Consider the following 18,931-nt stretch of genomic DNA (forward strand, 5'->3'; position numbering starts at 1 on the left):
AATAAATAATAAAATTCATAAATGTCTAGAGGTTTTAATGTATGGTTTTCGAATATGATGTGATTTCCATAGTTTCTCTATATCAACTATGTAGATCAATATTTACCAGAGGGCATACCCGTTTGTCCCCTTATTTGTTATATCTAAGGAGAAATAATTATATTATCTAATTACCTTCACCCATCTGTGATCTTCCCATGCCATTACCTAACGTAATTTTTGCTTATCCCCTTTGCCTTACTCTGTAATTCTTAAAATATATACAAGGTGTTGACTAGGTTTTATATAATTTTCACTTTACTCCTTACCTTTGCTGGTCATATTAATTTGCATTTTCTTCACTTAGTCCTGGAATATTTCTATTTCTTCTCTGTTCCTGAATTGAATACTATATGGATTAAGCAGAAAATAATATATTTGTCTACGGAACATCTACTGAAAAGTTTTCATGCTACTCATCCTTACAAAAGCCTGTCAAATTAATTATGAAAACATTTGGAAATTATGTTTCTATACTAGAGCTACATAACTCTAGCAAGGCAGGGCCTTGTTCAACAATGAGAACAGCCCAATTTCCAAGGAACTCAAGGAGAAACATGACTATATTCTAGTAACCAATCACATAAAGCAGATATTAGTCCCAAGCAAGCCAAAAGTGTACACCATTTTCTACTTATTAAAAAATTATATTTGGGGAAATGATTTGAGTACTCATACAATCTGTATCAATTTTTTTTAAACTTTGAAAAAATAAACTTTATATAAGGGGGAAAAGAAGTCATAGAGATGACTTTCTAGTATGACAGAGATAGCCATATATATATGCAAAAGCTAGAAATCTCCAATCCTGTCTTTATTTAAAGTTTAGAGATAATATTTTATGAATGATCCAGTGGTCAATGGAAGCTGCTCACCTAGAGTCCCCTCTCTTCATTCTAATATTAATTGAAGTCCCCAATCTCCTCTTATCTGCAATTCTGATATCCAAAGTCTCAGAAAACTGAAAAAAAATTATAATCTATTTTGAGGCAATCTGAACACGTATGCAGCCTGAATTCATTTAAGCTGGCTTACACTGAAATAAAGTTATGTATCATATTTATTTGTCTTACCTCGTATGAATATTCACAAATATCCCTGCTGAAATATTTTATAAATGTGTTTGATTATTCAATGCCAAAGTCTCTGCTGTTGGTATTACATAATAGACTACATTACTTTTCTAAAATTTAAGTATATTTGAATTCAAAATACATCTGGCTAGGAGGACATATATTGATATTAGTAGTTTATACAGCAATATATAGTTTTCAAATCATTTTTATACGTATGATTCTCTATCCCCTTCAAAACATTGAAAGTCATATACATTTTCAGTGAGAAATTAGACTCAGGATAGCTTGGTGACCTCTCTAGGATTTTGAAGCCAATAATAGCCAGGCCTTGAACCTATGACTGAATTAAAGTTCCATCATTTGATTTAACTTAATGAGTGCCTACTACTGAGTACTGACCGTGTACTAGGGATTTCTTCACTCTCCCAAATCTGGCTCATTATCTGAAGTTTAGTATTTTAGGAAAAAAGCTATTCACAGAGTTTAAGGAAAAGTTTCTAACTTTGGCAAACCTTGGTGATTATTAAACATGGGTTTGATTATCATAAATGAAGTTGGTGTCCTTCGCACGTTGTCATGCAAATGTTAATTCTCATACATTGTCCACCACCTAAGCTATCTGACTACCTATTGAGATCTCCCTTCTTTATGAGTATTTCTGACATTTTTAGTTACCAAACAAACCCAATCCTAAAAAGCAATAATTTTCCTATTCTGAAATGAATATGTGATTAATTTTAGGAAAGTTCTGTGTGATCTGTCGGTAATATATTTTAAATCTTTCTTGTGCTTCTACCTAAGATAGGCATTGCATTTCAAAGTATTAAAGTTCATTTTGTTGGCACCTATAAAGTCTTTCTTTTCTTTTAATGGAAAGTACACCGCTTAGGCTAGGCATTTTGGTGTAATGGCCTCTAAGGAAAGTGTTGCAATCTAAACAGTGAGTTGATCAATTCACTAAAGCTAGCAAGACATTCCTCCAGAACAAGTGTCCAATAACATCTATGCAGTGTTCCACACACACACACACACACACACACACACACATACACACCTTGTTCCACATGCATGTGAAGTCCAGCTGACTGCTCTCACATAGCTTCTGCATCACCATCACAGAATGCCCAAGTTAGAAGTACCCTTGGAAAAACTGACCTTAATGACCTTACGAACAAAGCCTAAAGACCAGGTGAGTCTTGCAATTGGTCACATAAACAAATTAGCTAGTAGATGCATTTGAATGAGACAAAACACCCAAGCCGAGCACTTTTTGAAATAAAAGCAATTGTCTTCTAAACTCAATCTACTAACTGCAGTGGAGTGGGGAGAGACACCAAGGATGGATATTTAATAGCGTAATTTGTGGAGTCCTAGGGCTAAAGACAAGAAAAATATTCCTACCTATCTTTTTCTTTCCTTTCTTTGTAAGAGAAGCCTGTTGAAATATAAAGCAGAATGGAAAAACAGAAAAATTTAAAAATGCTATTATTCTTAAAGAGCTAGCTATATCAACTAACATATGGGTGAGAAAAAATTGGATTAAAAATGGATTGGGTTTTTTTTTTTTTTTTGGATTGGGTTTAGAAGCAACCAAGCAAAGCTGGAAACCAGAGAATTCAAACCATGAACCTCTGTAGAATTTCACCAAAAACCTCTTTTTTTTCCAACTCTCTATATATTCTACAAAATGTAATTTGAGGGATGCCTGGGTGGCTCAGCGGTTGAGTGCCTGCCTTCAGCCCAGGCCATGATCCTGGAGTCTTGGGATTGAGTCCCACATCGGGCTCCCTGCATGGAGCCTGCTTCTCCCTCTGCCTGTGTCTCTGCCTCTCTCTCTGTGTGTCTCTCATGAATAAATAAACAAAATCTTAAAAAATATAAAATAATAAAATAAAATAAAATAAAATAAAATAAAATAAAATAAAATAAAATAAATAAAATTTGAATATCTGCAGAAGCGGCAAATTTCCTCTTTCTTTAATCTCCATTAGTGTTTTTTATATTTATTTACTTATTTATTTTATCTATTTATATATACCTAAACATACATATTTGACCCCAAGGCATTTGAGTCTTGTTTCCTAAGTGTAGTTGGCATTTATAAAGAACTTGAAGGTGATGGAGAGAGTGATGAAGATAGTATTTCAAGGAGTGTTGGGATCATGGAAGATTTGTGGGTAATAGGAAAGCCCTGAAGATATGCACTTGCATAACACAGGAAATAGAGGGCACTGGAGAAGAACAGAACAGAACACATGGAAATGGAAACAGAAACCAATAAGTGAACGAACCTCCGGAATAAGGAGCTGCCTCATTTTTTTTTTCATAAGAACCTTTTTTTAATTATTATTTAGAAATTCAGTTATATACATAGAACAATTAAAATTAAATTAAATTTTGTACAAATATTAAAATACTATCTTCACACCCACTGCAATGTACAGGATACCAAATATATATATATAAAATAAAATAAAGCAAGCCCAAACTGATTGAGTGACATCCTGCACAGAGTCAATGATGCATGTGTTGTTTGAAACCATTATATACGAGTACCATTCTGCAAAGGAGTCCATAGTGGTGTGATAAGAAGCCAGGGCAGGGTGTGGTGGGCTGCCTTGCAACCCTCATCCATTTCTCCTCCTGCTTGGCAATCTGAGTGCTTGGCCTCCAACTTGCCCTCCAGTTAGCTCTGCTGCCAGACACTGACCCGGATCTCTATAATGTAACACTCTTTCGCTTTTACTCACTGCCTTGTCAGCCTTTTCAGGAACTTTCCTGGTCTTTTTCCTCTAGCTTGTCAGATGTTGGTACTCTAGGCTACTGCTAATTCCCCTTTCCCTCTCACTCACCTTATCCTGAGCTCTCCTTTGAGAAGATTTTCACCTCTTCATGAGTAAAATCATGCTGAGAAATACAAAAATACCTCGAAATAAATGATTATGAAAATGCTCCGTGTCAAAACTTGTGATTTTCTGCTTAATTGGAACTTGGAAAATTATAGTGCTTAGATTAGAATATGAAAAAGATAAAACTTATATTGTGAAGAATCCAACTTGAGAACTTTGAAAGTGGATGACATTATACTAATAAAGGCCAAAAAAAAAAGGAAAGGAGATAGTAAATATTAATGAAATATTTTTACGAGGCACACTAAATTCTCAATTTTCTCATCATTCTGATGAATTAGAATTGTTAGCAATATATAACATTTATAACTTTAGAGATATATAACCTCTCGAGAGTTGAATCCACTTACATTTATTGTGATTGTAATACATGTGAATTCTATCAACCATTCCATTTTGTACTATTTCTCCCACTGTCTTTTCTTATTGCCTTCATTCGGAATTTACATTTTTTTTCCACTTTCTTCTCATTTTCCTTTGTACTATTTTATAAGTTATTCACTCTATTTCTATTCTTTTAAAGGTTTTCCCCCACAAATTTAATATGCATCTTTCACTTAACAAAGTCTAAATTTAATCCTGTGCATTGTCTTGCTGAACAAAAGAGATTTTTGAATGCTTTCATTTCTATTACTTTCTCCCAGAATCTGCAACTTCCATCCAGTGGTTGTGCCATTTCCATAACCCTACAAATTAGAGATTCTTCTTGTGTTTTTCATACAGCCAGCACACATTTAGATTTCACCAACTGGTGTATCATCCTTGAACCAGTCCCCTTGTGTACTGCCCCCCGCTTGGTCACATGGACGCCCTGAAGCCCAGAACTTCACCTCACACAAATCACCCACATCAAAATAGGGGCAGGGATGTGTTCACCAGATAGAAAAATCACCTAGCTGCTGATAGCCGAGAAAAGGGAGAATGGATTCTGGGCAGGCAAATAGAGCAGATGTCCACTACAGATGGCCTGGCAGAAGCCCCTCTCGCTGACATTCCCTCCACTGGGCCTAGATTTAACCAGAGCTGCTCTGTGACTTCTTATATTAAGCACCCAGGGTGTTTTAATTTCAGGGAGTTTTACAAGATGGGAAAATGAGACCATTCTGAAATGACTAAGTAGAGGTAACTAGCCCAAGTGGGACCATTATAACCACAGTTCCAACAATGCCATGAATATCAAAACAAATGGCAAAGCAAAGAAATGTTCTGGAGGAGATTTAGCAGGTCAGCAATTCTTACTGGTGTGGGCTGACTTAATCAGCTCCTGCCACCAGAGAGGAAATAACAACAGGCTGTTGTTGAACAAAATCACAGAGAATTACAATTGTCTAAAAAGCCATCCCACCTGGTAGCCCCGAAGTGTCTCCTTTACTGAATGTCTCAAGTAACAGCCCAGCAGGCCATGGGAGAGCGCTGTTTACCTCCCCAGGCTGAGCCTTGTTTCCCAGCGGGTCCGCCTGTGGGGGCTTTGCTTGTGAGGTTTGCCTGAAGAAATAGGGTAATGTGATTTTGAATGTGCTGAAACACAGAGTCATTAGAGAGAAATAAAATTGTCTGAATTTTTTTAATGGGTATTTTCAGAAACTTTAAGATGTTTAGTCATTGCCCAGCACTGGCTTCTCACTGCACTGCAGAGGAGCTATTAGGGAAATGATTTAAGCACTTTTGGGTAATGAAGGTTTTTGTGTCTTTTAGTGTGCTTCTAATTGCATATTTAAAGACTGAGGTTACTTGGAGTGATGGTGCTACATACCCAATGACCAAGAAAAGAGCAATAGAGACAGCACGGTCTGTTGGATTAAAAACCCACAAGACTCTACCATCCACCCCCTGCCACCAATAGAAAGTTGCTCAGCTGTGCTGTGCAAGAACCCGTCCATCTGTAGGAAGGCATAAATTACTGGTAACATAATGACAATAGTAATGTCATACGCGGGATGTAGACATATTATATAGATATATACATATTTATTATTTATAGCACCCTTATGTGACTACATCAAATATGAAAATTGAATAGGAAAAAAATATGTGCTGCTTGGTAACGTGGGCTAAGAATGAAAGTATGAAGCATGATTATTAAAGGAAATGAAACATTCTACTGCTACGAGAGAAAGGAATTGAGAAGATAAATTATGGCCATCTTATGAACAAGCCTAGAATTAAAATGTCCCAAAATTCAAAACACCGAACTCTAGAGGGAACTTGCTGTGCAGGTTGTCTGAGTCCATGAATTTGCCACTGTAGACACATTCACTGCATAAAGTGTGAGCCCTTTGAGAACGGGGAGCTGAAAATACAATGGTCGCTGCTTCTCTGGCTCAAGCAATGGCACTCTCTCCTGTGACTCCATCTACTACTCTGATTGGCCTATCTTAATGGTCTTCTCTTCCTCTGTCTGACCCTTTGATGCTCAGGATTTTCCTGGGATTCCATTTGCAGGTCACTTTTCATACTGCTCTAAACGCTTTCTTTGAGGCAGTGCCATTACCCAGGATTTCAAATCCAGCTCTGGGTTAACAGTGCCCCAGGTGAATCCTTCAGATCCATTTTGCCAGTTGCCCACTTGATCCACAACCTGGAAAGTCTCAAAGGTACTTCATTTTTCATCTGTATTCATTGCATCTCATTATTCTCTTCCCATTTTCCCCCTCCTAATTTATCCTTCCGATAATTACTAATTTATTAAATAACAGTTCACTCAAGCCAAATACCACTTCTCCACACAGACACTCTATTCACTCACGAGGTCTATAAGTGGTATATTCTGCTCAGATCAAAACACATGCTCCCCCATCTCTATTATAAATGCCTTAGATAAGGATCTAATTGCTTCTTACTTACCTCTCCACCTATGATCTTTTCTTTCCATCCCACATCTATTTTCCTAAACTGCAAATCTATGCCACTTCCTTTTGTATCTAATATCTTTTCAATAACTATGGAAAAAGATTCAAATGCTTTGAAAAAGCATACTGTGCATCTCCATCTGGCCCCAGCCTATCTCTGTCCTCAACACATCACTTAAGTCTTTGGACAAACTTTGCTCTACCCTGAGCAGAGCATGTCTGTCCACACAGCTGTGATGTTACTCCTGGTGTACTCTGACACCTTCCCACCAACCTTCTCCTTGAAGAAAGCTTATCTACTGTTAATATCTACATTAACTAACTTCTCTTTCCCCAATACTCCACAAATGATTTCTTGTTGCCCCCTGCTAGATTCCCTGTCGTAGTCACTGTTATTAGTTATCATGTAGCATTGAAGTGTCTGCTGACTTCTCCCATTTCCTCTTCTACTCTAAGCTTCTCAACGGTAAGGATAGATCTTATTCATCTGCTATGCACAGACCCTCTCACTCGCTACTGGATAATGGGATATTAGATAAGAAACAAGGAACTTGGCCAAATACATGACTAAAATAAGTTGAAGTAAATCAGATGACGTACGTTTACGTCCAAAATCATTAACTACCTTATTGATCCTGAAAAATGACCTTTATGCTTCTCTCAGCACCAATTTCCTCATCTGTCAAAAAAGGGAGTTGGACTAAGTGTCTAACATGTTTATTCCCAGCACTTTTACCCTACACATCCATAATTCAGTGAGTCAAGATGAAGATTTATGCCTGCATTTTTTTAAGTTTTATAGAAATTTACCATATTCACTCATGAGAAGACAAGATTGGAAAGTCAGTGGTCTGCCAAATATCAAAATATTTTATAAAGTTTTAACAGTTTAATCTTGTCATAGCATCAGACGAATAGATTTCTGGAAAAGAACAGAGAACTCAAAATTGATCTATGTGTACATGGTAATGAATAACAGAATAAGATTCACTATGCAGTGATTAAAGAATAAGGTAGTTAAAATATGTTATTAGGAAAATTGATCATCCATGTGGAAAAAATAAACTTATGTGACTATAATACAACATATCCAAAAATATATTCCAGATGAATTAATGGCCTAAGATATGGGAGATAAAATTTTTTAACGATTAGAAAATAGCAGACCTTTCTGACTCTTATATGGTGCCTGCTATACCTTAGACACTCGAATGCCATACAAACATTAATTCTATCAATAACCCTATTAAGGAGGGAAATCCAATTATTATTTTATTATTATTCAATTTACAGAAAAGGTAATTATGCATCAGAGAGGTTAATAAACTTCCTGAAAGGTCACAGATAATAAGGGACTGAATCAGGATTCAAATTTCTTGTCCCAGCAACTGATCTCTTAAGCCCTGGCAGCAATGAGAGAAAGGCAGCTTTCTTTAAAAAGAACTGAAAAGCATAATAACAGGGAAAAAGGGATACAAATGTAACTAAAAACTTTTAACAGTAATTCAATTTCATGTCTTAAAACAAATCAGACTGGGAGAAAATACTTGCTTTATAGATGACCCACAAATAATTGTTCCAACCCTACATATAAATAAGGAAAAAAAAAATCACTCAACAAAAAAAGTACAAAGAGTATACGAACCCACAACTTTAAAAATTTAATTTGGATTCTAATAATAAAAAGATACTGAATCTCTCTGATAACTAAGCAAATAAAATTCTCAAAAATAAAGAGATAATGTCTTTTCCCATGGGACTGAATAAAAGTCACTTTGTTATGTCAGACGTTGACAGATACTCCCTCTAAGCATGGAAATTGATCAACCAATTAGGTAACACATAAAAAAAGTTCAAGTAACTACTATTAAAAAAAAAAAAAAAGTGACCTAACAGTTCCTACTGTATCTACTCCTAAAGAGATCACTAGCACATAAAATAAAGAAATATGTACACGGATATTCACTGCCACAGTTTGTAATAGTAAAATATTGTGAACTCTCTAAGCATCTATCAGACGAGGACTGGGTACATAAAAGGTGGCATATATATATATATATATATATATATATAATAAATAAATAAATGAGTACAAGAAATGAGCCAGTTAACATAGATAAATCCAAAAACAATTTTTTAGTAAAAACAAGAGCTGTTCAATAGTGCAAAAACAGAATCCAATTTATGTAAATGTATAAATAACATGAAATAATATTATAAATTCCCGATGCGTACATATATGTGCATTTTTAAAGGAATTATTTTATTATTTATTAATAAATATTTATTATTAATAATTATTTTAGTATTATTTATAAACTATTATTTAGTTTATTTTTAAAGGAACAAAATAGTAGTGCCTGAGTGCCACCTTTGGTTAGTTGACCAACTCTTAGCTTCTGCTCAGGTCATGATCTCAGGGTTGTGATCTCAAGGTCATGATATTGAGCCCCTTCTCAGTCTCCGCATAGAGTCTGCTTAAGATTCTCTCTGTCACTGCCCCTCCCCTCTGTTCTCTTGCTCTCTCTCTCTCTCAAATAAATAAACAAATCTTTTTAAAGAAGGAATAAAATAATATACTACAAAAGTTATGATATGGTTAATTCAAAAGAAAAGAGAAGCGGGTAGATGGAAACTGGTCAGCTTTATCTACAATGTTATAATTTTCTTTAAGCTATTGTGTTTGTACATTACATAATTTAAAAAAAAAAACACTTAAATAATCTATTTTTAATTATGTCACAGATAGTACTATGGAAACCTATAGGAAATTCAAGGACTTCCAGAATCAAATCTTAATAACCAGGTTGATGTAAATTATTTGAAGTTTGAAAAAATTAAGTAGGAAGCAGAAGGGGATGAAAAACTTAAGCAAACATTTTCCCCCATCTATCATAAGGCAGTGTTATTAAATTATATTTTAAGCTACAGAAATGCTATTACAGATATAAAAGCAATCTGTGGTAACTGGAGGAGAAATACAGATCCACTAGCACTCTGATAAACTGCTGGGGTTTCTGCTTTTTTATTTCTTATTCTTTGGAATATGCATAAAGGAACTGATAAGATGGTTTAATTAAAAGAAGTAGAAAACCAGTGTTCTTGGAGATAATCTAATAATACTGCCACTACTTCCCTGCGTACTCAGCTCTAGGTCTTATTGTCTGACTATCTGAAAGAACAGAGCATGTTATAAAGCAAAACGCTTTCCTCCTCTGTGTTACTTTTATCCCTGAAATAGACTTAAGAGAAGAAAGGTACATTTCCTTCTCCAATTTTTAAAAACCCTATTTGTAAGATTCACATATCTGTTCTAATATAGACACCATGTGTAATTAACTCAACCACTGAACAAACTATTTACAATTTTAAAGCCAAAGCCTTATGCATAATTTTATTTCAAACAATTTGTGACTCATTCATTTGTGAAAAATAGAGGCATGACATTTATTTAACAGCTGTCGCTGCCCAAGTAACCCAGAAGCTAGTGTGTTGTGGGCCATTTTTCTCCCTTGGCCAACATCCATTTTCTTGGTTTGGATCTCTCTTTTCTCTGAGTAGATCCAGCATTTTCACCTACTCTTAACAGAATTCAGAGTTTGGTCACGTGGCCTAGAAATGTCATTCTAGTTCAAGCACCATATCTTCACCCTAAAATTCTGAGTGATCAGTGTTCATGCACAGCTCAGTTTCTCTTAAGAGAAACTTAAGGCACAGTAAACACTTTATAATTTAGAAATGTCACAGTGAGGGATGCCTGGCTGGATCAGTGGTTGAGTGTGTCTGCCTTTGGCTCAGGTCGTGATCCCGGGGTCCTGGGATCAAGTCCCACATTGGGGTCCCCACAGGAAGCCTGCTTCTCCCTTGGCCTATGTCTCTGCCTCTCTCTCTGTGTCTCTCATGAATAAATAAATCTTAAAAAAAAAAAAGAAATATCACAGTGACTTGATATGACCCATCGATGATTACATCCTACAAATTGATGTAGATTACCTGATTACATAATATATACACACACACAATGCATTATAGTACAATATATTTGAACATAAATATATTCACTTATATATTGTCATTTATTTGATTATTGAGTAATCATACTTACTCTATACTCCACACTACATACAAACATATACATATACAAACACTCTTACACATTTTTGTCGTCTCAAGTGAACCATGGGTGGAATAAAGCAAGTCCTGACACATAATGAACATAGTTGATATAATTAAGAGGAAAACAAGTTAATTAGATGCATATTTGAGGCTTAAAAAAATTAAGTGATTTTCCAAATGCATAGGCTCTACATCTACAATGACCGAATCATTCTTCCCTGAATTAAATTCATACAGCAAATGTCTGACCTTCATCTTATTCTTTATTCAGAATCCTTAACATGGGATTATATTAGAAAAATAGTGGTCCTCTCTAACATTCTTCTGGCTTTAAAAAAAAAAAAATAGGGGTCAGGGGAGAAGTCTCACATCCATCCAGTATATAAAATAATAAGAAGCCAGGTGCCTGAATGGCTCAGTTGGTTAAGCACCCAACTGGATTTCCCTTGAGTCAAAATCTCAGGGTCCTGAGGTAGAGCCCCAAGTCCAGCTCAATACACAAGTGTGGAGTCTCAAGATTCTTTCCATTCCTTCTCAATCGCCCTCTGCTCCTGCTTCCTCTGCTCACATTTCTGTGTGCTCGCACGCAGGCACTCTCCCTCTCTTTCTCTTTCATAAATAAATAAATAAATAAATAAATAAATAAATAAATAAATAAATAAAATCTTTTTAAAAAAAACTTAGAAGTGCTACAGATGCATGCCAGTTTGTGCATTATTTATGTGTGGCCATGTAATCTGTCTTAGGAAAGTTTGAATTCAAACGTATTACTGTCCTTAAAATTTTCACCTCATTAAATTTTTTCATCTTTATATGCTTCTCTTTCCCAGAAAGACAAAACAAAGACAAAATACAGGTAAGAATAATGGTAAAAGCCATTTTCTTTTGGTTTTCTTTTATATTGTCTTTTGGTTTTCTTTTATATTGTCTTTTAGACCCACATTTATTAAGCACGGTTTCAACTAAAATATTATCATTTGGTATTGGGGTTGAGATTTTGTTTCTATGTAATGATAAAGCTGCCTTTCCAGACTCCGGCGAAAATTTGTAGTATGACCTCACTGTGTGGCTGAGTTGGACACCGGGCCTTAAGCAGTAATTTGGACTGAATTTTGGAAACTCATCCTGTAAAAAAGACTGGAAAAAATTCAAGTTACTTATTAAGAAATAAACAACTAAATGTTAATTGTTAAAGCTTCATTCTCTTTTTCCTTTCTTTTTGAAAGTGAGATCAAGGTTGAGTTGCTAATAAAATCATAATGATTAGCCTGTCCTAATTTAATTTATGTATTTTCTTGTGGTCTTTGACTTGGAGAAGTGACTTAACACAAGGGTAGATTTTTTTTTTTTTTTATTGAGGTATAACATACCCTTAAAGACAGAGTGTGTGTGCGTCTGTGTGTGTGTGTATTCCAAATTATAATCCTTATTTTGATATGAATGCATATAAAAACTTGTTTTTGTTGATATTTTTAGAACTATCTTTGTAGTCTGCAGCAAAAGAAAAGAGAGAACTTTTTTTTTAATGTCTACTTTTTCTGATTTCCACTAAGGCTTTTACATACTTCCAGAGAATTTTATAGGTGATTTAATGCTGATGAGAATTTTATCTTATATTTAGTTCAATACATTATTATCCCCCAAATAAACCTTTACTTTTCCTTTAATTTGCAAACAGCAGTATAATATCTTATAAATTTGCAGTGATGCCTACTGGAAAATTCCAGTAAGAGTGACTTCCCTCCTAGTATATATAAAATCTGTTGTGACAGCCTCTAAACATGTGTGTTCCATAATCTGGTTATTTGATGACCTGAACTCTTCCTCTCCATAGAAAACATTTCCCAATGGCGCATTAAATTTCCTTGTATACTGAGCAAAACCAGGCCTCAGGATATCCAGAAGCATCTTTGCAAAGATCTGGAGTTTTCATCAGTGATTTTTGCTTATGAAATTCAACTCTGATGGAATGACCATGGACTAGTGTATTATTTACTAGAATGTCCTTTACTAGAATGTACCAGAATTTTCCAATCAACCCCTTTTCCATGCCGACTCCTTGTCAATGTATTTGGAAGTACAGGTTCCACCACCAATTTCTCAGGTGGCACTATATTACCTTAGGTAGTAAATCTAAGTTAGCAAGGATCTTCTAGATGAAGGAATAACATCAGGAATAACATCAGAGCATACAATATCCTTAATTTCTTTATCTGGAAAAGAAAATAATAGCAGTCACTATGAAGTTTTCATTAGGTCAACAGACAGAACTGAGCTTTCTGGATGGCAGTGACACGTAGTTCTGAACAACCTGATGGGCATCCGCCTACCAGCCCCAAAGCAGCTGCATCTCCCATTTGTTCTTCAACCAAATTTACATGACTTTATCTGCTTAAGAAAAATCACAATTCAGAATGTTAAATACGTGAGCTCAACGATTATATTCCATTTCTCTTTTCTGCAAAATTCCTTTAGTTCATAATGAATGATTTGTTAGACATCACCTCATATTGACTGGCATGGGAGGTCCTTCATGACTGTGACTTTATATTATCTCAATCAATATTCAATAACATGATTACCTTCCTCTCTCACAAACATTATACTTTAATAATCATGGAACCAAAAAAGGGCTTGATTCCTTCCCCTTCTGCCCCCAACACCAGGAGCAACAACAAAAATAAAACAAAAAACCTTTTCTTTTATACATTAGTGACTCGAATATATATAATCTTAGATTCTTTGTTTTTCCATCTCCTAATTCTATTCATCATTAGCCTTACAAATATGTTTTGAATCTTGCTGCTTTTCTCATTGCCATTAGGCACTAAGACGTAGAGGTTCAACACTCTCCCTCGGTTGGATCAATGCAGGACCCTCACGTGGTTTCCTTCCTTCCCTCAATGGTTCCAAGAATTGTTCATGTACACGAAGGGGCATCATTCCTCTAATATATATGGTATATTTGTTTATTAATTAGAACACTTAAGTTGGATGAGCTGTCGTATTCCAACAAAATCTGAATAATACAATAATGCAAATTCTCTGACAGGTAGAGAATACAGTGAATTATATTCACTGAAAATACAGTGAATACGTGTCTTAATAGATACCTTTTTCTAATCTACAAAAAAGCATTATATGAGTTATTGGCGTCTCTATTTCCTCCCACAATCTATTCTCCACACAGCAAGCCAGAATAATCTTTTTTTAAACAGGTGTAAGATTATGTTAATCCTCTTTTTAAAACCCTGCTATGATTCTCATTAAATTCTGAATAAATTTCTAATTCCCTACTGCTGCTCCTTAGACCTTAAAGAATTTGACCCTGGCCTATTTGCACAAGCTCATCTTAAACCTGTTCCCCAAATGTTCATTCCACCTCAGTCAGCCTGGTTTCCCATCATTTCCTAGAACTTGAAACACTTTTTTCCTCTCAAGTTTTAGGCACTTGCTGCTTCTTCTGCCTAGAAAATTATTTACTCTTATCTTCACATAGCTGACTCTATTTCATTCCTTTCATCTGAGTTCAAATATTACCTCTTTGGAGAGGCTAAAAGCGTTAACTTATCTAAAGGAGTATGCTTCTCCCTTCTTGGTTACTCTGTCGTTATCACCCCACTTGTTTATTTCATAGAATTGGCTTTAAGCCACAAACATGCTTTTATTTAGTTGCCGTCTTTTAATCTTCAGCCTTTCTCCAATAAAATATTAACCAATATAATTAAGGATGTTCCACAATTATCCCCAACACAAGAAATGGTGTTTGGCATTTAGCAGGTACTCACTACATTTAACAGAATTTATTTAATTCCATTTGGTCTTTGGGTGACCTCTATGAATTGATTTATATCTCCCCAAGCTCCTGTGTTGAAGCTCTGATCCCCCAAATGTGAATCCTTAGGAGATGATTAATGTTAAGCAAGGTCATAATGACAGGACTCTAATCTGACAGGACTGATGGCATTATAAGAAAAGCGCTCTCTCTCTCTCTCTCTCTCTCTCCATCTCTTCTTCTCTCTCTTTCCCTCTCCCCACCGCCCCCCCCCCACACACACAGAGGATAGATTAATGGTTGTCCATAAGCCTGCAAAAATGGCTACCCCTAAGCCTGCAAAGGAGCCGTCAATAAAAGAGGAACCTTTTCACAACCTTGATCTTGGGCTTTCCAGCCTTGAGGACTGTTTGAAAATAAGTTGTTGTTTAAGCCACTTACTCTGTGGTAATTTATTATGGCAAGGCCTTAATACCTAACATGACAAAACAGCACTTTACCAAAGAGTAAATTCAGCACACATGACGGTGTAACCTGTATTTGGTATTTAAACAGCAGCAACAATTTCTCTCCAGAAATTTCTCCTCCCTTTGTTGTTTCCAAAGTATTTGACTCCAACAGATCTGAAGAGAGAAGCAGACCTCTATCGCTACTGGTGTATAATCTCACCTTCGGCTATAGAGGAACACTCTCTGGCATGTACTATCCCTCCAAAAATGTTTGTGGAATGGCAGTTGAATAGAACAAACCTGGATTTCTTTTCATCTGTTCAAAAAAAAAGAAAGTCAGACAGACTAAACAGGGACCAGTACTAAGCACAAGTTTGTATGCCAATCGTGTATTAAAACATATTGTTATTGCTTAATTATTTTTCCATTGTACCAGAAGTGTCTCACTAAGCCATAATAAGACATGAAAAAACAAAAGGTGGCTTTAGATCATATATTATTTTATTTTGACTTTAAAAACATCAAATTCTTGAGCAGATATTCAGTAAAATGACAGAAAAGAAAGGATGTACTGCTGGATCAGGAATACCAAAATTTCCATAACTCTTTGTTCTTCATTCTCGATTTTTGAAATGCTTTACGTTTTGAGGATCCAATTCAAGTCTCTTCACTTTCTATATTTCCAAGCACAATTAATCATCCCTCTCACATTCCCTAGGTCCATTGTGTATGCTTTTATGTGGTACTGATTCAATTCTACCTTGTTGTTAAGGTTATTAGTTAACGCCTGATTTCTCCCACTGAGTTATAATCTACTTTGCAGTCAGGGCTTTGCTGTGTTCAGAATGGTACTTGTCAAGTTATTTAAAGTGAATGAAGAAATAAACAAAATGTATGAATAATTAATTAAATAAATAGAGAATAAGAGAGAAACCCTGATAACAAAAGGCAAGGCAATTCCTCCCAATTGTTGGAAGTTATATTTTTGAAAATATCTTATTAGCATACCTGAGATTGGCAAATTTGAGATCTCAGAAAATAAATAACTAAAAACCATATATATGCATATTTTTGCATATGTATACATATACTATATGTATATAAGCATAATATGTATATGTATATATATTATATAAAATTTAAGTTACAGTGATTTCCTCACCAGTGACCCTCCAGTCTTTTTTTTTTTTTAAAGATTTTATTTATTTAATCATGAGAGACACAGAGAGAGAAAGAGAGGCAGAGACACAGGCAGAAGGAGAAGCAGGCTCCATGCAGGGAGCCCGATGTGGGACTCGATCCCAGGTCTCCAGGAGCATACCCCAGGCTGAAGGCAGCACTAAACCGCTGAGCTACTTGGGCTGCTCTCCAGTCTCCTTTTTAAGATCACTCTTAACTACACTGGGCCTACTCAGGGAATTCAGAGTATATTCCCATCTCAAGATCCTTAATCACATCACTAAAGTTCCCTTTACCACTTTAGAAAACATATTCCCATTCTGAAGATTGGGATGTGGCCATCTTCCAAGAGTATCTACCATGTAGGCTATTATCTAACAGTAGCAGAGCTTACAACCATGATTCTTTGGAATTGACTATCAAAAAATAATGAGGAAATCAATTTCCCATGTTTTAGAAAGAGTGATGGCAAAAGTGTTTTTCATGTTCTCTATAAGAGACTGAAGCAAAAGAGTACATAAAAGATCAAAATTGAAGTAAGCATGCAAATATTAAATGCTTTAAGTTAAAATAAGCATTAATTTGAGATACTTAAAAAAAGACAAATCTTGGGACCTTTAAAATCGAATAATATAGACACAACTGCAATAATATAGACAACTGTTAACATGTATTCAGTATTGTCTGTGTAAAGAATATGTGTGTGTGTATATATGTATATATTTATACACAGAATATATATATATATATATATATATATATATATATATATATATATAAAGAGAGAGAGAGAGGGAAAAATTTATTATAGAAATCTGCTACCTGCAATCTGGACAAAAGTCATTGGTATAATTCAGTCCAAGTCTAAAGGCCTGAGTAAGAAGATTCCAAAGCCCCAGAATTAGAAAGCTGATGGCATAAACCACAGTCTGAGTCTAAAGTTCCCAGAACCAGGAGCACTGATGTCTGAGGAAAAAGGAAAATAGATGTCTCAGCTTAAGCAGAGTGCAAATTTGCCTTTCTTCTACCTTTTTGTTCTATTCAAGTCTTCAGCAGATTGAATGATTCCCCATTCACAGGAATTGTGATCAGAACAATTAAAATTGAGACTGTCAAAGTGAGTAAAAAGAAATCAAGATCCAAGAATACTGTACTGCCAAGAAAACTGATTTAAATTAATGACATATAGGTAAAGGATGGCAACAAATTTAGTGATTAAACAAACACAAATCAAAAGAAATCTAGAATAGGTATACTAATGTCAGAAGTGGTAGATTTCAGATCAAAGAAAATTACTGAGAAAGAGCCAATATATGATTACAAAAGGTCCATTCATCAAGATGAAACAAAAATTACACATGTATATGCACCCAGCAACAAAGCTTCCAAATTCAGGAAACAAAAATCTAATGAAACTGAAAAGAGAAATAGATGGACCCAAAGACTTCAATACTTCTCTCTCAATCACAGATAGAACAAATGGAAGGAAAATAAGCAAAGATACATAAAATCCTATTAATCCTATTAATCACTATCCAAGAATAGATATTCTTCTTGAGAACACACAGAACATTCACAAACAGAAAACATATTCTTAGGCACTAAACAAACCTTTAGATACTTAAAAGGACAGAAATTATACAAAGTAGTCTCAGGTCACACAGGATTAAATTGAAAATCAGCAATAGAAAGATAACCAGAAAATGCTCAAATATTTATCAATTACACTACATACATGGAAATAATTCATGGATCAAAGAGGAAGATTCAAAGGAATTAAAAATATTCTTAAATGAGTGGAAATAAAAATTAAAATGTCAAAATTTGTGAATTTAAAGCAGTGCTTAGGGAAATTTGCAGCATTAAATAAAATACTTTGGAAAAAAATCCCTGTGGTAGTTTAAAATATGTTGTCAAATTCTTTGATTCTCCTCTCTTTCAAGAAGTATTGCTCCTTCTTTGAGGACAGATTGAATGCTCTTGATGATTTTATGATGCATTACAAGGCCATAGTAAATAAGACAGAATGGTATCTGTGTCGTAATAGACAATCAGATCAAAGGTCCAAAACACAGAGTCTGGAATTAGACCTACAGATGTATACGAATAACAATTGTGGCAAAGACATAAAGGCAATTAGGTAGGAAAGGGATATCCTTTTTAACAAGTAGTGTTGGCACAACTGCACTTTCATCCATCACAAAAGAGAACAATAAAACTTGACCCATAGCTCACTCCTTAAACAAAACTGGCTAAAAATAAATCATACCTAAATGTAAAATGTAGAACTATAAAACTTCTTGAAGAAAGCACTAGAGAAAATCTTTGTGACCTTAAATTAGGCAAAACAATTGTTAGATATGGCAAAAAAATGCACAATGTAGAAAAGAAAAACTGATAATTAAATTTTACTGAAATTAGAAACTTTTGTTCTCTGAAAAGAATGCAAAGAGAAGCCACATGTCTGACAAAAGACTAGTGTCCAGAATATTTAAAGTACTTTCAAACCCAACACTATGATGACAAACAATACTGTTTT

At 34.9% G+C, this 18,931-nt stretch overlaps 1 long non-coding RNA gene across 4 annotated transcripts in view; it reads right to left on the reverse strand.

The window, feature by feature from the left end:
• Nucleotides 1-345: 345 nt before the first annotated feature.
• The window catches only part of LOC102155741, a 31,640-nt gene continuing 13,054 nt past the window's right edge, over nt 346-18,931 (reverse strand). The window contains exons 3-8 of one of the 4 annotated variants that reach the window (XR_005380913.1): nt 15,434-15,529; nt 13,109-13,202; nt 5,370-5,509; nt 3,968-4,022; nt 915-1,000; nt 346-388 (exon numbers count right to left, since the gene is read on the reverse strand). This is a non-coding gene — a long non-coding RNA (uncharacterized LOC102155741). Of the gene's footprint in view, nt 389-914; nt 1,001-2,516; nt 2,551-3,967; nt 4,023-5,369; nt 5,510-13,108; nt 13,203-15,433; nt 15,530-18,931 lie in introns of those variants that run through there. The other 3 variants (XR_005380912.1, XR_005380911.1, XR_005380910.1) reach the window with 3 other exon arrangements.

This window comes from Canis lupus, chromosome 29 (genome assembly GCF_011100685.1).
Source record: "Canis lupus familiaris isolate Mischka breed German Shepherd chromosome 29, alternate assembly UU_Cfam_GSD_1.0, whole genome shotgun sequence".
Classification (NCBI taxonomy): Eukaryota; Metazoa; Chordata; class Mammalia; order Carnivora; family Canidae; genus Canis; species Canis lupus.